The sequence below is a fragment of the Lissotriton vulgaris genome, chromosome 11 (genome assembly GCF_964263255.1).
Source record: "Lissotriton vulgaris chromosome 11, aLisVul1.2, whole genome shotgun sequence".
Taxonomy (NCBI): Eukaryota; Metazoa; Chordata; class Amphibia; order Caudata; family Salamandridae; genus Lissotriton; species Lissotriton vulgaris.
In genome coordinates this window covers 676,531,884-676,547,591 of record NC_141699.1, presented here as the reverse complement: position 1 = coordinate 676,547,591, position 15,708 = coordinate 676,531,884, and positions in this window count along the sequence as shown.

The following is a 15,708-nucleotide window of genomic DNA, read 5'->3' as shown; positions in this document are numbered from 1 at the left end:
ACATTTTTTGAAAAAAAGTAATAAAATTGAAAGTAGAGAGGATGTTGCCTAATGGCTAGGGTGTTCGATCTCAAATCTGGGGAACCAGGTTCGAGTCTCTGCAACGATCCTCAACATCCTGTGACTGTGCAAATAACATAGGGGAACATTTAGAAGCCCGTATGCCACATTTGCGCAGCCGCTGCGTCACTTTTGTGACGCAGTGGCAGCGCAAAGCCAGCGCCATGCTGCGGGGTATTTACAAGGTGACGCATCTGGGAGATGCGTCACATTATAAAGCCCTGCGCCACATGTGGACGTTCCGGCGCAGGGGGGGTTGTTCCGGCGCAGGAACGCCTCCTAAAAGTGGCTGAGTGAAATCTACAAGATTTCACTCAGTCACTTTTAAGGCCAATGCTGCATCAAAACCCTGCGCCTGCTTGAAGCAGGCATAAGGATTGACTCAGCATGTTAGGCATAGTCACACCCTGAGCCTTGCTAGAGCTGCGTAGTACTTGCGACGCAACTCCAGAAATGCGTCACCTTTACGGCAGCAGATGTGTCACGCATGTCTTTTCTTGCCCCATGGTGCGTCGCATTGTAAATGGGGCGCATCCATGGTGGCACAAGAGGTATCTGCTGTGACGCACAACAACTGGCGCATCCCTGCTGATATGCAGGGATGCTCCAGTTATTGTAAATCTGCCCCAGTATCTCCTCATGCCTATCAAAAATGAATGTGTCCTTGTGTACCGAAACTGATGCTCATGTAAAGCGCTCTGATACCTGCAGGTCAAGTTCCGTTATAAAACTACGGGGGAAAAAATGAGTTGTGAACAGGGGGTCTCAAAATGAGTCTTGCCTGTGGCCCCAAAAATCCTTCCAGATTCGTCTTTCCTCTCTTTGAATCCCTGCTGGTAGTCCTAGCTGTGGGACTGTGAATGAGTTCCCCCTGCTGCTTAACAAATTGAAAATACGTTTTGCTGACACCGCTGGGCTAGCAGTACAAGTCATATCTCTGGCTGTCGTTACAAACCCCCATTGTTCGCATAAGACATAGACACGCTGTACTCGTTTCCGACAGTGCCTGCATTCCCTTGTAGGAAGAGCCTTTAAATAGCTGGGGTTCCTAATGAATGTCACTTAGATTAATGAAAGGGGCAGTGGAGATAATATATGCCCTTAATATGCAGAAACCAATTATTGCAGTCTGCTTATTTAATTAAAGACTGCGTGGCTCATAGGAGGCATCTCTATTGTTCGGCTTGAACACATGTTTAAAACAGGCGGGTGCACTAGCAACAAGAGGGCACAGCCAAGAAAATAGCGCTTCGATCTGTGTGTGGCTGCAGTGTCTCGGCTAGTGGGAAAGGCAGTGTTACTATTGATTCATCAAAGTAGGGTAGCAGAAGTGATATCATATACCCTTTGATCTTGATGACGTCGTAGGATGTGACATCATATGACCTGTGGCCTGGAATCCTCCCAGGAAGTGATGTCACATGGCCTTAACAGTGACAGCATCACTGCAATTAACATTGCTCAAGTACCATAATAACGGCTTGATTAATATAACAACACAACACAGGCAAATGTCTATTTTAGATACCACACATAATTAGGGTGCTAGGCTGGCATGATCTTTGAAAGTAGATGAGCATAGTACGTACCCTAAATTATAGTGAAGAAGCAAAGTGAGTGAGCCAGACTTCTTCTAGGTAGACTTGGGGAGTCAAGTAGTGCGTTTTAGGCACAACTGCCAACTAAATTTGCTAAAAATCCATTGACTCCGAAAGGGTCTTTCATTGGGCGAAAGCCAATCAAATTTGGCCTCCTCAAGAAATGACCACATTTTTATAAAAACGTGCTTTGGGTGCCCCCATATGTCAAAAATTAACTTCATTGTGCTAGGGCCAATATTTTGTCATAGGTGCCTCTTATAATCCCTGGATGCCCCTTATGGCAAAAATTGCATACAGTATGGCAAGTCACAATGTTGATGTTTATGCTGTCCATATGAAATGGGTGGCCATTATGTAAAATAGTAACTCTAGTGTGACAGGGCCAGCATTTTGCCATGGTTGCTACCTCCCATATGTCACGATTATCCTCTCTTATGAAAGAAATGACCTCTAATGTGCTAGTACCTGCACATTTCCACAGGTGCCCCTATGCCAAGTATTATGAGAAATATGCCAGTACCAGCATTTTACCATTGGTGCCCGTATTGCCAATAAGTAACACAAGAAAAGCAGTGACAATTCCAGTGTCAGTATTTTACCATGGGGGTCTCTATAAACAAATAAGTGCATTCAGTATGCCAGGAGCAATAGAAAACTTGCATGCATTACACTGCATTCTTCATCCTGCTCATTTACATTCATCCACACTCACTCCGATTCATTCACGCTGCCTTGCACTCATTCATTCTAACTCTTTTACAGTCAACCCTAACTCTCACTCATTTTCATTCATTCACACGCTGACATTCTTACTCTCACTTGCTCATACTTTCTTACTCACTCACACTCACTTGCCCTCACTTGTACTCTCACTTCCTAACTCTCACTCATTGTCACTTCTTCCCACTCCCTCTGACTCATTCTCACTCACTCAATCACTCACTCACTCACTCACTCACTCACTCACTCACTCACTCACTCACTCACTCCCTCACACTCATGGTTAGCCTCTCTCATACTTTCCCACACATTCATTTGCACTCATTTTTATTTTCACTCACTATCACATACTCTCACACACTGACTCGCTCATTCTCATGTACAGTTACACGCAATTTCACTCATGCACACACGCTCACGCGCACAGACAAACATGCTGACATATTAACATGCTGTCATTCTTACTCAAACACAATCACCCAGAAGCATGCACACAACATACATTGAAACGTCTTTTCAGAAACCTCAGCTACCTACCCAAGTTTTGTTGCAGCGCCTGCTGCCATATTTTTTATTATAGTAATTGTAAATAATAAACCCATGTTTACTATTAGTGTCATAAAAAATGGGGAAGGGAAGTCCCAATGACCATAAAAGTGAGCTGCTCATTTGTTCTTCGCACTGATTTTGTTACCTCTGATTCCAGGTTTGCACAAGCAGTGCTAGGGTTGGCACAAGGGGCGAAGCAGGGGTTGCAGCTGTAACCCATGCCAACCCCTAAATGGCACCCACAAGTGCTACCCTCACAACTGCCCTTCACCAAAAGATGGTAACAGGTACAATCAGCAAGAAATATGAAAAATACTCCCTATATATACATGGTAATCGTCCAATAAGTGTAAATACTGCTAGTTAGTTCCCATTTACATGGAGAACAGGATAAATTACGTGCAATACATATAATCATTGACCATTATTTAGAATGCCAGTGCTGTAGAAGTTCAACACATTTGTGGGAATTGGCTGTCTGCAATTCTACTCTACTTTTGATGTAGGCAAGAAAGGTATTACGGCTTTATGAAATGCATTAATTTATGAAATGGGTTAATACCACTATAAATCAGAGAAAAACAGTGACAGGTTAACACGAGGCCCGGGCAGAATTGCTATCGTAATGCAACATATTTTTTGACATTTCACATTACTCTTGTTATGCAAAGTTCCCGCAATTAAGCATTAGTCATGTCATGTCATGTCATTTCAAGTCTATTTGGGTAAAAATCCTATTGCAGGGCACTGGAATAAAGCGGGCGATCAGAAGAGAGTGGCTGTTGTTTGCAGAATTGGAGCTTTTTGCCCTGTTTTTTTGCTGAGAAATTTATCTTCATGGCAAATTAGACGTGAGGACTTTTTTCTTGTGGAAATACATTCTTAAGTATCTGATTTGCATTTTCACGTAATTTTGCATGACATTTCTGAAACTTCAATGTAATTATTCAAAAGAAATGTATGCAAATTTCTCACTCTCCTGGTTATAGAATGATTTAAAAATGGTTGTGGGAACAGCAACAGAGAGTCTGCTGTTAATTTGGTCGCTCCACCATGAGAAACTCAGGGGCATATTATCAAGGGGGTTTATCTCCGCTTTTTGGGCTTTAAAATCCAAGAAAGCGGAGATAAAATTATCTCCCTATTACCTAGCTGTCGCTAACACCAGTTAGCGACAGCTAGTAGGAGATAGCGACCTTCTTGGGCCCCACTTTGCATGTCAGAGAAATGTATCACTAATGACATGCAAAGTCGCTAACATCGCTATCTCCTATACCAACTTTTGGAGCTATTCGAGCTAAGCGCGAATATCTCCAAAAGCTAACACCTGCCCTGAGCAGTTCTTAGCCATGTTATCCAATGGGTGGTGGACAACATGGCTAAGAACATTATCTCGGTAATGCATGAATATCGCTGACTTTTCAGCGATATTCATGCATTGCGGCCGATTTTTATCGCATTTGCGATAAACCTTGGTAATACCGAGGTTTATCTGCGATAAAAATCGACGCAGGTCGGCGATATATTTTTGTCTCTAACCAAGCAATAGCAATAATTATCGCTATTGCTTGGTAATATGCCCCTCAGTGCTTAATTTAAGCCGGTGGTTGCCGGTTGGGAAAACCGGCACTAATTTTTGGGGGCCAGCACTCATTTTTCTGCATTAGGCATTTACTGTGAGCAAAAGACACATATGGGAAAGACAGAGGAAGAGAAAGATGGAAAAGTGTCACAAAGGGAGAAAGCAGAAACCTGCAAGAGTGAGCTGAAGAGGCAGGGAGTGGCTGCAAAGGGAATAAAGACGTCCGAGATGGCTTTAGGATTAAGCTCCGTCAGTATTTTGTGCTCGTACATTTAATTGCAGCACCTGCGTGTTTCAGAGGAGAGCCTTGGGCACCGGCACATTTTTATTTACAAATTAAGGACTGGAAACACTGCTTTCCTTCAAGCTCTAAATGAGAGAAGGGAAGAGGGTTAAGGGTTCACAGAACATTCAACTATTTTGGCAGATGTCCTGTTACCATCCTCCTCTAAATGAGACTCTATATTTGCTGATTATTGAGAGCTATACACCAAAGCCCTTTCCAAAATATAGAAATTTAGAATTTGTGATTTGTCTGAACCAGAATAGGAGTCAAAATCACGCTAAGAGTGTTCAAAACCCTCCTTCCCCTCCTGTCTTCTTGATCAACCTTTGTTTTATTTGGTCTAGACTTTATTACAAGCATCAATGTTTGAGGGGAGACTGGAGGACTTGCAGAATATGTTCTCCAATGTCGTCTAAGATTGCAAATGGGGCAATATTTGTTTTAAAACCCTTCTTTTATTACCAGTTAAATCTCTGCAATAAACTCTAGCACAAATGAAACTAAGGTTAAACAAGAAGACAGGAGGGGGAACTGAGGGTATTGTAACTCATAGTGTTGTTTTCGTTCCTACTCTAGAATATTAGTAATTGCTTGCAAAAAAATTCTGAAATTCTGATTATATTGTGTTGGAAGCCGGAGTCCCCGTCCCGCACCACTGTCACCAAATGGGAGACCCGGGACTCCTCACCCAACGTTCGGCCAAGTAAGGACACCATTTGAGATAGCCCTGCTCACCCCCTTAGTAGCTTGGCATGAGCAGCCAGGCCTATCTCCAAGGCACGAGTGCACAGTATGTGCAACCAAACCCACAGCAACCCCCTGATGACACCACCAATGGACTCCACATGAGTTTGATAAAAACGAGTATAAACTTTATTTAAAAAGATATACGATCAGACCACATGATACAAAAGCCAACATATAATAAAGGGTAATATTGGTTCCAGCTGGCTAGTAGGTTCAAATCCCAACCTCCGCTTTCAAAATGCTATGCTGGTCGCAATGCTATAATCACACACTTTGCAATGGTCAAACAATAGTGCAGTGTGCAACAATCCAATCCTGTGCTCAGCAAAGGAGAAATATTACAATGCATAATGATACACCCTGATACCTTGCAATGGGAGAAATACTGCAATGCGTACCGCTACAATCATCTACTGCGCAATGAAGGAATAATGCAGTGCATAACACCCCAATCACGTACTTTGAAATGAAGAAATGATGCAATGCGGGCCGCTATAATCCTGTACTTTGCAATGGAGAAATAATGCAATGCTTAGCGCTACAATTGTGTACTTGGTTATGCAGAAATAATGTCAGGCGTCATAAGACAGTCCAGCAGTTCGTTAGCAGCAATATTGGCAATGTGTATTACGACAATCAGCCTCTTCGATAACAATTGCCCCCACACAAGTATCAACGATGACATAAAGTACAGCTTCTTACTCTGGCCCCTGTACTGCTACTCCTTTTGTCAGTACGGGCCCCAAACTGAGCCAAAGCAGAGGCTCACATCTTCAGAAGGACTGAGAGGCCAAGAGAGTGTCCCTCCGAGCCCGCACGCTGCTCAGGTAGTGATCCACGTTACCTGGGGGCGCGACCCCTCTCTCCTCCTTACTCCTCTTTCAGCGAACCGGGCTTCCATGCAGAACTTTCTCAATGGGCCTCAGCGGCTCAGCCTGGCCACTCAGCTCCACTGGGGCTGCCGGTCTGGGCCGCCACTGTAAGGGAGGTTTCAGGCTGCCGCAAGCCACACGTACCCCATGCCTTTGAGATTACTTAACTCCGGGTGCACGTTCACCACAGCACCCTCCAGGTCTCCTCAGGCACGAAGCCACTCAGACACCGCTGATGGGACTCCATGTCGACTACGAGTGCACGCTCACCAGGCACTCCTTCCTGCGGTCTCTGTTGGCACCAAGACAATCACACCGCACTGCAGAGACTTGCTTTCTTCCGGTGCACACGATGATCAGCGGATCACCTTCACAGCCCCAGGTTGCACCAAAGCACGCACACTGCTTCACTGAGATTTACTCCAACTTCGGTGCCCCAATATTCAGGCGCTCTTCACCAATGAATACAGCTGCACCATGAAACGCTCACCGTGTCCGAGCCTCACTTCTCCTCCAGTGCACTCGATGACCAGGCACTCTTCACCAACACCTCCGGTGCACTCCGACATGCACCATGCGCATCTGATACTAACTCCACTTCCGATGCACTCATTGATCAGGCGCTCCACACCAACGCCTCCTGTGATCCACGACATGCACCATGCGTGTCCGAAACTCACTCCACCTCCAATGCACACGCCAACCAGGCGCTCTTCACCAGCGCTTGCAGTGCACCATGATTCGCACCCTGCGTGTTCGAGTCTCACTTCAGCTTTGGTGCACACGCTGACCAGGGACTCTTTACTAACGCCTGTTGTGCACCAAAACACGCACCCAGGGTACCCGAGAATCACTTCACCTTCGATGCACAAGTTGACCAGGCGCGCTTCACCAACACCTCCTGTGCACCACGACACGCACCCAGCGTGTCCGGGTCTCACTTCTCCGTGTGTCCAAGATCACAGGGCACACCTTCCGAGGGTCTCAGGCTGCCACAACACGCGCCCACCATGTCACTTGAAACTTCTCTGGAAACTTTTATCTTCTTGTGTTTGCAAACAGGGAACCACCTCACCCCGGACCCTTGGGGTAACAAGCCACACCACAAAGCACAGTCTTCGTCAAGCAGGGGGACCCAGCGCACCAAGCACAGTCCCAACAGCCTCTTTCTTGGTCAAAACAGCAAACTGCAGATCAGCCCCAGATCACACAAGGGTTGGTCCTTCCCCAGCAGTCTCTTCAGTTGTTCCTTCCTTAGTAGAGTTTTATTTTGACCACGAAATTGGTTCCAAGCCTTTTCTGTCTCAGTCTATTTCTGTTCCATTCCAACGTTCAGGGGTCTCAGCTCTCATATTATACCCCTAAATGTCTTTGAAGTTCATTGTCCTCAGGGGTCCCTGACCCCTACCTAAATAAGTTCGAGGTGTCTCACTCCCAGTGTCACCTTTCTCCCTTTGATACTGGGGGTCTCGATCCTTAATCACTCAGCAGGAGACTGGTCAATTGTTTTATAGCAGCAACCCAGGCCTATTCACCTCCTGGTGCTTCCCTTCGTCTACTCTCCAGATGCAGGTCAGCCTGGTGCCATCTCAAACCCTCCCTTGGGTCAAGACCTCCCCAGCTCCTCTCACCTCTCAGATCCAGACAGTCAACCCACATTCAGCAGAGACACACAGAAATGCTTAAAGCACAAAACTCAGCCACTTTATAAAAGAAAACACAATGACAAAATCACCTTCATAGAAAGATGTGTTATGACACTGTGAGTTCATTCATACTAAACTTCACCTCTCCATTTTAAACTTTTAGGAAACTAGGCTACCAAAACACAATACCCAGCCTCTCCCATTCTGTCCTATGGGCAGGATGGCCTTTCACCAGTGAAAAACCAAATGGAGTGGCTTTCACTGTCAGGACATAGCACACACCTCAGTATATGTCCTGCCTTTTACTTATACTGCACCCTTCCCAGGGGTTACCCGAGACCTACCACAGGGGTGCCCACTGTGTATGCGAAAGGGAAAGTAAGGTCTGACAAGGGGTTGCACTTGTCAGGACAACATGCTAACTTAGCAAACTGCGCTCAGGCGCTAAACCGCAGGCCCGAGTTCCCTTCTCCCCACACCTTTGCATTACTAGCCCTGGCACACACAGTGCACATCACTTGGGAATTTATTAGTAAGGCAAACATACCAATCATGGCCAATCAATTACCATCACACTTTACACAGGGAACACTTGTACTTTGACACTGATCAACAGTGGCAAAGTACCCAAAGCATCTAAATTGGCAACTCTATGTCAGGAAAACGGTCTAGGGGGAAAGCAAACAGTTTAGGGAACTTTAGCCAAAAAGGCTAAGTCCTACACACAGTTACTACACATTATATCTACTTTGTAAGCCAAAAAGCCTTACTTCCAGGTGTAATACTGCTTCTCCCACTTGTGATAACATCTGGATGTAATCAATGGATTTAGCACAGTTCGCTAAATGAATGCATGAGCGTATGGGAAAGCAGAGTAGCACACCATTTCTGGACCCATTGTCTTGTTGCTATGAGAAACTGACTGGATGGTGGGGAAGAAAAGGAGAGGGCATGGATCCGGTTTCTGGAGACTAGACTGAAAAGGCTCTTAAGAGAGCAACACAGGCAACCAGAATGAACTGCGAGAGGGGATTGGGTGGTATGCCACTTTGTTTATATTCAGCTCTAGATGTGACAGATGAAAGCGATTGCAGGGCTCTGGTTTCTCAGAAACTGACTAAATAAACTAGGCAAGATTTCAGAGGTGTCCAATAGAAGGGACTGGTTTGACTCTCTCATCCCTAGGATTCTGTTATGGAAAACAGAAAGGAGGGAACAGGAGCATGTCTTTCTCTTGGAATGACACCTGCTTCTGGATTCTTAGCCCATGGCCCCACTCGCATAAGAAGCATGTTGCAGATTAGGCAAGTCAAACAAACATAAGGTGAACCACAAACTGAAAATGGGTTCTAATGAAGGGGTGTCTAGGAGTCCTCATTTTACTATACATTGATAGCAGGCAGAAGCATCTTCCCCAAGTGGTGGTAACACTTGTAGAAAACTTTTGAGATGACAGTGCCTTTTTTTAAAGAAATGGGTCACAAACTATGAGGCACGGTGAGGAGAACGAAGGAGGCAGGGTTCCAACCTTGGTTTGTAATTTTCAAAGTCTAAGTCTTAATTAAATATACAGTTCAAAGTGGAGTTGTAAGAGAAAAACACAATGTAAGGCCACTCAAAGTGCAGAAAAAAAAGAAACAATTGGGAAAACTGCATCATGAAGCATTTTTCAATCCAACTAAGAAGAATAACACATCCCGTTTCAACATATTAGGAGGCCATTCCGAGTTCAGAATTGTCCCCAAAGTGATCCAGAAATATCACTAATCCTTCCTACTCTGAGGTCTGAAAACATTCAGGGTCTTTATTATGTAAAGCGCGCACTTTCCCTGCTTGCGCCGGTGCACTTCAAAACAGGTGCACCAGGTGCAAAATGGAAAAGTGCACCCTATTACATGGAATGCACTGCCCCCAGAGCAGTTGCGACTCGCGTTGGTCTGGGGGCAGTGCATTCATGTGAAGAACAGATTGGCTACTTTGAAGCCACTTCGTATGTCACAAAGGGGGCGGCAACCCAGAAGCACTTTTAAGAAGGACTAGAGATCCCATTGAAGGCGGGTGCAGTGAGTGACCACACCCACTTGCAAGGGTATGTCTGAGGGGCCCATGGGACCCCTTTACCCCCTTCAGTGGGCTGCCATCACTGATAGTGCACCTCCTGACAGCTTCTCTGCCTCTACGCTCACATCTATAATACGGTGCGTGCGCAGAGGCAAAGGGATTCCCTAATTTGCACCTGGCCATGCCCCCATGTAAATGAGGGATTGTTGCCCTCTAAGATAGAGCATGTGCTATATGTGCACCAGAGCTATCAATAATACAGAAGGGGATGCACAAGTGGCTGTGGCCCCTTCTGAAGTACAAAAGTGCCTGAGGTGCGCAAAGCGGGCACAAACACCCGTAGCACCCCCAGAGAACTTCCATAATAAGGCCCCAGGTCTAACATCATTAATACCAGCCCCACAACTGATGCAAGAGTAGTTCAAGCAGAAAACTTCTCCGGAGAACAGTAAGAGCTTGTTTTCCCTCAAAACCGCCTTCTGGCGGTATTTTGTGTGAATTTGGAATGAGGGGTTCGCTCACACATTCAGGTACATATTTATGACATGTGTCAAGCAGTGCAGCACAGCAAGCCACCTTGTTTTGCTGTGCTGCGTAACAGGGAAAGGGCAGGACTGTACCATATTTGAAAGAATACGGCGCCTTCCTGCCTTTTTCCCTGAGCTGGCTCCACTTTCACTGCCTAGCGCCAATGCAGCCTGCAGCTGATACTCCCAACCGGAGTAGTGCAGAGAGCTGAAGTGTTGTACCAGAGAGGCCGGTGAGGACCTGGGCCCCCTGGGTAAAGGCAAGTAGCCCTTGGAGTGAGTGCTGATCCCCCCCTGGAGTGAGAGCTAATCCCAAGACCGACACCAGGGTAGGGCCTATCTCACCAGAGAAGAGTTGTGGGAGCCCCGAGCATTGGAGGGCCCGACTGCCGTGAATAAAAGTGACCCCGGAGGGGTGAATTGGCTTCTGGGGACCCCTGTACTCACCAGCGCTGGGCATAATCCGCCAGGGTGCAGGAGATACAACAACACAGACACAGTAAAGGAGGTTGTAGCAAATATAGAAGTGCAGTGAATGAATGAAATGAAAAAGGATTTATAAAGCGCATGGCTGCCCGGAAGCGTCCCAGCGCTGAGGGTGCAGTGGAAAACTGAGGAGAAGCGAAGGGGGAAGCGGAGTGAATTTATAATTCTTATTGTGGGAAAAGATATGTCTTCAGGAGCTTGCGAAACTTCATGTAGTTCGGTTCAATTCGCATCCAAGCTTGGAGTGGGGGTGCCCAGACACGATGTGCCTGACTTAAACATGGCGCCCGCTGCTTACATTGACTAAATGCAGTTTTGGCGCACTGGGCCTGCCTGGGATTTACTGTGGGTTCTTGTGTCAGGCGGGAGACCTGACTTCACGGCACAGTTCGGCTTGTCCTGGAGCACCCTCCTCTATCCACAAGATGGAGCCCAGCATGACCTCAAGATCAGCCTGGGGATCCAGCCTGCTGCTTCCCCCACCACTATCCGGCCTTCTACCCCTATGGACATCTCCAACTCAGGGATCCCTTCAGACGCAAGACCGCCACCCTGCAGTGCAACACCACCTGAACACCTGGCTGAATTATGGGAAGAATTTCCTGCTCTGTTAATATGTAATATATAATTGTCCAAGCCTAATCGCTGTTAAATGTAATCCTGAGTGAATTTGGAATGTGTATATATATGACTCAAACAACTAGTATATGTAGTAGACATTTGTACTTCCTACCATTCCAATGTGATTTTAGAGTTTATCTGTTTTTATCTCTTCCTTGAGTGACTTTAGAACTTGTACATTTGCATTTTTTTCTGTTTGTATCTTTTATGTAACTCATGTAATCCAAAGTCCTGATGTAACACAACTGATTCTTTTGTAAAGCGCTCTTACACCTTCGGATAATGTTAGCTCTATATAAAATTGCATTAAATGAAATGAAATAAATGAAATGCAGGTACTCTGGCACCATGGTGCCAAGGTGCCTGTTTAGCATGCAGGTTTTTTTATTAAACCATTCCTGAGAGGCATATTCTTCTTACAAAGTGTCTTGCAGATTGCAGCACACTTAGAAAAAGGAAGTAGCAATGAGAAATAAAGATATTTCTCCTTGTTATGCCTTTCCTGGGGAGGTGTATCCTTTTGGAGCTTTCCCAGCTTTACCTGTGGGTGGTAAATCTGGTAATGCCTTCCTATTGCAGCGTAAGGCAACACAGTAATTTGGGTTGCATTGCTCTACTCAACATTTATGAACCCACCCGGAACACACAAAGTAGCCTTGTTTTGCTACAAAAATCTTGTTTTTCAGTTGTGTCCTGCATGTACTGGGGCCATAAACAAGGCCATAAGTTTACCAATTGAGACATTGGAAAATACATATTCAAAATTTTGCTTAATGTTGCTTAACCCCTTCGACGCTGATGACGGAGCGGTTCCGTCATCAGCGTCGGTTGGGCTGTGCTGATGACGGAACCGCTCCGTCAACGGCACAGCCCTCGGGGGGAGCGCTGGCGCTCCCCCCCTGGGGCATCGATTGTAAGTATTTCAGCTGGGGTGGCAGCGGAAGACTTTTCGCTGCAACCCCCTGGCCCCCCCACGCTTCCTGGTGACGTCAGCGCTGGAATCCATTTGTTTCCAGCGCGTCCGGAGGAAGGGTGAGTTTTTGTTGCTCCGGTGGGGCGGGGCCCGTTTCTTGGTACCTTGAGGCATCGGGGGGGAGGAAACAGTGTTTCCTCTCCCCTGATGTCCCAATGCAGGGCATTCCTGGGGCACGATCGCGCACAGCGTCGCGATCGTGCACCAGGAATGCCCCACTAGACACCAGGGATTGTTTTTTGGACTTGATTTTGTGAGCAGGAAGCGACCCCTTGGGCAAGGGCCGCTTCCTTTGGGGCCAATTCAATGTACAGACTTTTCTGTCCCCCCCCCTGGGGCAGATCGGCCATTTTTTTGGACGATCTACACCCAGGGGTGGCAGAAAAGCCCACTAGATACCAGGGATCATTATTTCATTTAGAAAGGAAGCGACCCCTTGGGTAAAGGTCGCTTCCTAGGGGCCCATAATTTGTTTTAGAATTTTCTGCCCTACCTTGGGGCAGATCAGCCATTTTTTGGGCCCAATCTGGACCCAGGGAGTAGAAAAGCCCACTAGACACCAGGGATTTTTTTTTTTATAAAGGAAGCGACCCCTTGGGCAAGGGTCGCTTCCAGGGGGCTAAATACTTTTTTTACATTTTTCTGCCCCCACTGTGGGCAGATCGGCCGCTTTTTGGGATGAATCTGGAACTGGGGGGGTAGATTAGCCCACTAGACCACAGGGATTTTTTTTTTTATAAAGAAAGCAGCCCCTTGGGCAAGGGTTGCTTCCAGGGGGCAATATAAATATTTTAGACTGTTCTGCCCCCCCTGGGGACGGATCGGCTGTTTTTCTACCATTTATGGACCCGGGGGGGGGGGTAGAAAGGTCCACTAGACATCAGGGATTTCTTTTTATAGGAAGCAACCCCTTGGCCAAGGGTTGCTTCCTTGGGCCCATTTGTTTTCAAAAATATGTTCTGCCCCCTCTGGGGGCAGATTAGTGTCTTAATTTGGTCTCTCTGCCCTCTGTAGGGTTGCTTCCAGGGGGCTCACATTTAGTAAGATTTATATTTTGCCCCCCATGGGGACAGACACCCCTTTTGTGACATAGCCTGTTGTAATGTGTGTTGTTTTTGTTTCTTCTAATGTGTATTGTTTTATTTTCTCTGTTGATTGCTGCAGTGTGAGGTTCCGTTACTGGTGGTTCTGCTGTTCTGCTGTTTGTGTAGTTGCATGTGTTTGGTAAGAGTCCTTTTTTGTTCAATTGTAATGTCATTTTTTTTGCAAAGTGTGTAATAATACGAGTATGTTTGGTTTCTCTTTTTTGTGATTGTAAAACTTGTTTTGCATTTGTTCTTGATGTGTACTTCTGTAGATGTAAGTTTTTTTTTCTTCTTTCTAGTGGGATATCGTTGCCTATTTGCTGTGTCTTTGCAGAGTAGGTGCTGGTGAGTGTAGCTGTCTCTTGTAAGTGAATTGTATATTTTTTCAATATATAGATATTTGTGATAAAGGCTTACATTTTTTTACTTACTTTGCATTGTTGGGGTTGTTGAGTTGTTTGTGCAGACTCCTTTATTTGTAAGGATAATGGCTAGCCACCGGATTACTGCTCAGCAAGTTGTTGGAATGCTTTTTGATTCTTCCTCTGACCATGGTCCTGAGACTGACTCTGATTCTGAGCCAGAGGTGGAAGGTGAAGATTCAGGTAGTGAGTTTTCTCTACACATGGCTTCATCTGATGATGAAGATACCCTGAGTGCTGATGACGCTACTTTTGGTGTGGATGAAGTGCCTGTGGTTGCGGAGCACATTGCTGTGCCAATAGTGCGGCAAGAGGCATCTAGGGTGCAGCCTGGGGCAGCTAGACTTCACGTTGGTATAGTGAGACAAGAGGCAGCTGGGTGGCAGCCTGGGGCTGCAAGACTTCCTGTTGGTACAGTGAGGCAAGAGGCAGCTGGGCAGCAGCAGGGGGTTGCAAGTCTTCCAGTTGAAAGTTCTGACCTCTGGGTTGCACCAGGCATGGTGCAGCCGGCATTGCCTGAATTTACTGGTGTTCCAGGGTGTAGGGTGAACACTGAAAACTTTTTGCCAATTGATTTTTTCAAGTTGTTTATGGATGATGTGTTTTTGGCAGAGATAGTAGAGCAGACTAATTTCTATGCAGAAAGTTTTTTGAGGGTGAACAGTGCCAGCCTCAATGCCCCACGCTAGAGCTACCTGGTGGACTCCCACAAATTTGGAGGAGATTTTGGGTTTAACTTTTTTAATGGGCTTGCTTAGGAAACCGTCAATGGCTTCATATTGGTCTACTAGTCCCTTGATGGCAACAGCTATATTTCCGGCAGTCATGAGTCGTGATAGGTATTTGCTTCTGCTTTGGATGATGCATTTTGTTGACAATAATTCTGCTTTGGCACGAGATTACCCTGATTGTGACCGTCTTTTCAAGATTCGGCCTCTCATTGATCATTTCGTTGATCGATTTCCTGAGATCTTTTATCCTGGGAGAGAAATTGCAGTTGATGAGTCTTTGCTGTTGTTCAAGGGCCGCTTGGTATTTTGGCAATACATTCCTAGTAAGAGGGCACGCTATGGATTTAAGCTTTATATGCTGTGTGACAGTCAGACTGGATATGACTGAAATTTGTGCGTGGAATCTCCGTGCCGGCACAAATGTCCTACCACCCAGCGTTCCCCTTGTTCTCCAGAGTAAAATGATACCTCACTTGTGTGGGTGGGCCAAAGTCCTGTGACTAGGATGACCCCAAACAGTAGAATTCTCTGTGCTTAATTTGTCAGCCCTGAACGCTACAATTTCTTAAAAATACATTTTTGGCATGTTCTGCTTTGGCCCACCCACACAATGTATGGAAAAGTGTTTTTTTTACCAAATTTTAAGGTTTGCAAGGAATTGTGGGTAGGAAAACGTTAGGGGACCCACGCATGCCATACCTCCCTGGACTCCCCCGGGTATCTAGTTTTCAGAACTGTT